Genomic DNA, 5,719 nt, shown 5'->3' on the forward strand with positions numbered 1-5,719 from the left:
AAAAAAGGGGAAAAAATCCAAAAAAAATTTAAAAAAAATAAAAAAAAACCATACAACTCAACGATAAAAACAAACGATCCAATCAAAAAATGGGTAAAGAACCTGAACAGACATTTCTCCTGAGAAGACATACAAAAGGCCAACAAATATATAAAAAGATGCTTAACTTCACTAGTTATTAAGGTAATGCAAATCAAAACCTCAATGAGATGTCATCTCACATCTGTTAAAATAGCTATAATCAACAGGACACGTAATAACAAATGTTGGAGAGGATGCGGAGAGAAACGAACCCTCATATACTGCTGGTGGGACTGCAAATTGGTACAGCCACTATGGAAAACAGTATGGAGGTTACTCAGAAAACTAAGAAGTGATCTACCATATGACCCAGCAATCCCTCTACTCGTTATTTACCCCAATGATTTAAAAACATATATCCGAAAAGATATTTGCATACCGATGTTCATAGCAGCATTATTCACAGTGGCTGGGACATGGAAGCAACTAAAGTGTCCTACAATAGATGATTCGATAAAAAAGCTGTGGTACATATATGTAATGAAATATTACTCAGCCATAAGAGATGAAATACTGCCATTTGCGACAGCATGGATAGACTTCGAGGTAATCATGCTAAGTGAAATAACCGAGACAGAAAAAGTCGAAAATCACATGATATCACTTATATGTGGGCTATAAACTTAAAAGCTACAAATGAACAGGACAAACAGAGACTGATGGACATGGACTATAGACTAGTGGTTACCAGAGGGTAAGGAGGTGGGGGAGGAGGGAGGTAGACGGGGTGAAGGGGGTCAAATATGTGGTGATAGAAAGAAATCTAACTGTGAAAAGTGAACACAGTGTAAATATATATATGCCTTACTGTTAAAGTGTACAGATGAAACTTATTGGATTTCATTAACCAATGTCACCATTAAAATAAATAAATAAATAGATAAATAGATAAATTTTAAAAATCTAAAAAAAAATAAGATTCATCTCATTAGACAGAGTATAGATCATTTTGGTTATTGTCAAACTCATGTGGTGATCTGCATGTACAGCAATGTATATAATGTTCAAGTTCAGTAATTTTCTAAAAGTTTGCTCTAAGATAGATTGAAAAACAAAACTGGTCCTTCACCACAGATATCTTGAGAAACTTTAATCTAGAGTACTTGCCCCTTCATGCTCACCAGGACAGAAGACAGAAGAGTTAAAAGAGCTCTGAGGATAGAAAGTAAATGTTTGCTCATATTCTTTGTATATATAGGCATAGTGCTTTTGATTCTTCCCACTGATGGGAATCAAGAAAATCACATTTACCAATTAATAACCTGTATATCAACTGCCAAAGTCTATATTGATCTGCTCCAGTGAAGATATCACATGGCAGCTTCCACTGGGGCTATCACCTGGCTCAGTTTATGGTGTCTACTGTCATCTGCCATGATCTCATTTTTGCAGGGATCAGACAGGAGAATTGAATGGGGATACAATGAAAACCACAAACTCTCTGTCCTTTAAATCTTTGATAGTAGTATAAATCTTTGCACTTCTTCCTAAGATGCTGTCTTGATTCTGAATTACTATCTTGGTTGGGGATAACAGTCATAGTTTCAGGGACCTCTATATGACCAACCTTTTGTAATGGCTATTATTCCACAGATCAAGGAACTAACTCGAGGATTTTGCCACCCATTTACATTATCTATCCTAATTATACATTTCGTAGGTGTTTGTAGAATGTGTTCATAGACCTGTTAGATCCACTGTAACTTGGGGTTGAGCCAAAACTCCATTGGTCCCCATTCTAACTGGAGAATAATGATGGTATCCGTGTCAGTTCAGACCTTGTATCTAACAGTTCTTGAGGATTCTGGGTATTTTTTTCCAGTGTAGTTACCCTGGCAAATGGCCACAAGTTCTTTTGAGAGCCACTTGCTTCAGTAGTCATTGCATGATTTACAGGCAAAAGAAGACTATTCTCCTCTGACAAGGTGCTGCTTTTGACAGCGAGAAGTTTCAGGTCACTTGTGGGTTAAAGCTGGCTCATATCAGCTTGCAGGAGCCAACTGCATATCTCTTCTTAATTCTGAGTTTGGTGATATTATGTTGGTAACTTAAAATTGACCTGCACCCCACCTCCCAAGAGCCACTTATTTTTTTTCCAGTACCTGACAAGTTCAGGGGAGAATTAGGGGTTCAATATTGTCAGGCTTATCTGCTCAAATGTCCCATTCTACGTCTTAGGTTTCTTTTCCCTTTCAGGAACCAGATGTGAACATAGGAGACAATGGAAGGCTATGTATTTAGTTGCTTTTTCAGCTCTGCTGCCCTTACAATCAGATCCTGGGCCTGATTTTTAGCATAGTTTGGCTATAGGAGATCAGTCTTTAAGGAAAAACTGCCAATAGAGGCCCTCTGGCTTTCTCAGTGTGCCTTAAGGTGACAGTTGGCTGTCCCGAGGTATCATTTTTTTTTTTTTTGCAAGGTATACAGTTCCACTGACAGAATCTATCCCATCCAGAATCCTTAAAATTATTTCCCCATACTGTTCAAGCACCGTGGCTACCACACTTTTATTTCCCCACCTTCTACCGGCACTACATCCCAACTGGACACGGGTGGGAAGCCTTAGTAATTATGATATCACTGTGTGGCCCCACTTACTACCTTCTTACTATGCCAAGGGTCTTTATCACCCTGAGATTAGTGAATAACCCAACTCCAATACCCCATCCTGAGTGTCTACAGGACACTCTTGGTACCAAGTCTTTTGGCTTGGGTTCTCTAGAAAATAGAGCCTGAGTGCAGTTTGAGAGAAACAAGAGTCAAAACAAAAGGGAGTGAGCAGGGAAGGAGGAGAAACTAATATAGTAGTATAATATCAAACTATCCCTTGGTATCAAGCCCAGCTGATTGCTCAGAGCCATGGGCACATGCTAGGCATGGGGACACCCTAGTTAGTAGAACAGATATAGACCTACACTCATGGACAGGCTTACTTTATGGGATTGTGACTCACGCAGTTAGAAGGACTTTGTGCTTGGTTTAATGTTCTCCTGTCACAATCTTGAAAATCTTAATAATTTTTGAACTAGGGGCTCTGCATTTTCATTTTGCTCTGGGCCCTGCAAATTATGTTATTTGGTCCTGCTAATGTAAATTACAGTTTACTGGGAGAATCAATCATATGCTCTCTCCTAAAGAGTGTGAATGGGTGGTATGGAGAGAAGGTCATTGTGGCAAGAGAACAGCATAAAGCAATAAAGAACAACAACATTTGCAGTGGCAGGAAGGAGGAGACCCTGAGTGTAGCAGAAGGGACTCTTTTTGTTGTCTTCTTCACTCCCCTCCCACCAAACTAATTATTTACACTGAATAATTCACGTAAACTGAGCAGGTCTCTGTTTCTTGACTCCTGAAAGATCTAAGAGCACACACATATGGGAGATGATTTAAATCATGGTAATGAAATAGAGCAAGAAGAGAGGAAGGTTGAAGATCTTTTTGGCCATTGCTATCTCACACTATCAGTAAAGAAACTCTCTTTTCTTTTTAATTTCTGATTTTTCATGAATTGATACTTTTGGAAAATAAAAAATTTAAAAGTCTTAGAAAAATGAAAACAAAAAAGGCACATCTCATACAGCTTACTTTTTAGTATTTTTAACAGACATAAATTACATTTCAGAAAACATAATTAAAATAAAAAATAACACAAGATTAAAAAACTACAAAAACTGTATTTTGTTCACTGAAAGTGTACATACAGATGATTAATACAGAGGACTGTTAACATACTCTTAAGTTTGTTAAGATCATTCCAGTCATAACAACTAAACAAAATCTTGGTAATGAAGTAGCAATTTCCATATTAAATACTATAACCAATATTTAGTATTTTAAATTTGTCAATATTTAAAGTTTTTAACATGACAAATGACTGCGTTTTGCTTGTTAAATTATCTAATTTAGATTGGATTGGTGACAAATGTCACTAGCACTAAAGCTAAACTATGTTCTATGTTTTCTTTAACAACACTCACAGTAGAGAAATTGACCTCTCAAAGGTGTGTTTCAGGGAATGGAAGAAGAGATTTAAAAGAAATTTCAGCAAGCTCAGAATATTCATTTTTAATTTTTATCTAAAATAAAGCAAACGATGCCTTATTTTTAAAATTCATTTTCAACTCTTTATCAGTAGTCAGTTCCAAAAATTTCTATTAGGTTATAGTTACATTTAAATTATCCTTCGATGAGAGAAATGGATTCTATATCCATGAATTTCTTATGTGTGGAGTTTATTTTCATGGAAAATAAAAATTCAAAATGTTTCATCAAATTCAAAATTAGTTTCTTAATATTTCATATGTAAATACAATTCTGAGTTAAGTTAGTATAAAAACTTAGGTCTTTAATTCTTTGGAATCACTTCTTTAGTCATTATTTGGTTTACTACTATTATTACTAACCCATTACTGACGTGTCTTTTCTTGACAAAATAGGACAGTGAGGCTTATTTTGTCATCTATAATTTAGGATTAAATAAAAAGAAATGACACATATTTTATTTCCTTAATTTAGCCATGAATTTCAAAAAACAGGCTTGATTAAAATTTAAATTAATAAAAATAACATTACAAAAGTAAATAAATATAAATTTCACAGATTTTCACTCAGTTTTCGGTCACAGTTGACAAACTAACCTTAAAATTTCTTTCCTTATAATGTGGTCCTGTCATTATGCACATGATGAAGACGCAGCCATGCTACCTGTAACTCACCAAACAAGTTGGAGAACCCTTGAACTGTTCTATACTCTTTTAATGAGAGGTGTCCAACAATCAGGTGCTTGGATATTGATGAAATATCAAAATAAATGCTGCTAAGCATTTATTCTTAAGTTCTGTACTTATCTCTTTGTGGATCTGTACTTATCTCTTTGTGGATCAAACACAAGCAGTTTGCAAACTGGCAGTGGTCCAAAGACCACTTTGAGTAGTACTGCTCTACGAAACCTGAATTGTAGAGACTGAAAGAACTAATGCAGGAATTGATGAAGCAACAGAAGGGACGAGGAGAACAAGGAGACCAAGAATTTTTGAAATACTAGGGAGGTTTTGAGAAAGAGGAAGCGGATAACTGTGTTAATTGCCAGAAAAGTTAAGTGAGGACCGAAAAGAAGCAATGAATCGACAATTCGGACACTGGTGATCTTTGAAAGAGTGATTTCAGTGGAGTGCTGGTGGTGGTAGTAGAAGAGAGCCAGGTGCTAGGAAGCTGAGGTGAAGTAGAGAAAACGAATGGGGACTACCTTTTCAAGAAGCTAGATGGTAAAGAAATGTAAATAGTGTGGTACCTTGTGGTGAAAAAAGTTAAAGGACTAGAGGATACCAAAAAAAAAAGAGAAAAGGAAAAATCTGGTATCACTGAAAGGGCCTCAAGCTGAAAAAGTTCTATCTCCAGATAGAAAATCTAAGAAAGATTTTATTTGTTCTTAATGGCAATCTTAAGACTACTATGGAGGTGGAGGAAGATCAGGGGAAGAAGCTTCTTTTAAAAATCTGCAGAAGTTCTAATACTTCTTTGGTAGTGCAACAGAAAGCTGTGTGGGGATGCAAGGATTTTAACTGACTCGACTGTTCCTAAGTTGTATGTAAGAATTTTAAATGTAGTAGGGCACAGTTAAATTAATCCATGGTAAAGA

The 5,719-nt window shown here is 36.1% G+C and overlaps 1 long non-coding RNA gene across 1 annotated transcript in view; it reads right to left on the bottom strand.

Annotated features, from left to right (window-relative positions):
- Positions 1 to 5,719, bottom strand: part of LOC107195965 — a 20,727-nt gene that overhangs the window by 12,405 nt on the left and 2,603 nt on the right. The gene's annotated exons all lie outside the window — the stretch shown is intronic.

Source organism: Pteropus alecto, unplaced genomic scaffold (genome assembly GCF_000325575.1).
Source record: "Pteropus alecto unplaced genomic scaffold, ASM32557v1 scaffold24, whole genome shotgun sequence".
NCBI lineage: Eukaryota > Metazoa > Chordata > Mammalia > Chiroptera > Pteropodidae > Pteropus > Pteropus alecto.